Here is a 282-nt window from a genome sequence, read left to right as displayed (position 1 = left end):
TTTTATTTATTTATTTTTTTTTAAAGAAATGATGAGATTTTCAACAATGACAAAAGGAAATTAAGTTAAATATGGAAGGTAAATATCCCATCTCACAGTAGGTCGGTATGACTTCCAGTTCTGGGTACAAGAACAATACACGTTTTTTTACAGGAATTACTATTGAAACGTACTTTCTTGCTGTTTATCCTCTGATAATATTGAGACTGTGCAGAGATGAATAAGATAGATATAGAAAAAGATAGTAAAGAAAAGGTATTAAAACCAAGCAAGCCTCTTTTT

The 282-nt window shown here is 29.4% G+C and overlaps 1 protein-coding gene across 1 annotated transcript in view; it reads left to right on the top strand.

Moving 5' to 3' along the window:
- Window positions 1–282, top strand: part of SPON1 (spondin 1) — a 195920-nt gene that overhangs the window by 188308 nt on the left and 7330 nt on the right. The gene's annotated exons all lie outside the window — the stretch shown is intronic.

Source organism: Meleagris gallopavo, chromosome 5 (assembly GCF_000146605.3).
Source record: "Meleagris gallopavo isolate NT-WF06-2002-E0010 breed Aviagen turkey brand Nicholas breeding stock chromosome 5, Turkey_5.1, whole genome shotgun sequence".
Lineage (NCBI taxonomy): Eukaryota > Metazoa > Chordata > Aves > Galliformes > Phasianidae > Meleagris > Meleagris gallopavo.
This window is presented reverse-complemented; position numbering and strand designations above follow the sequence as displayed.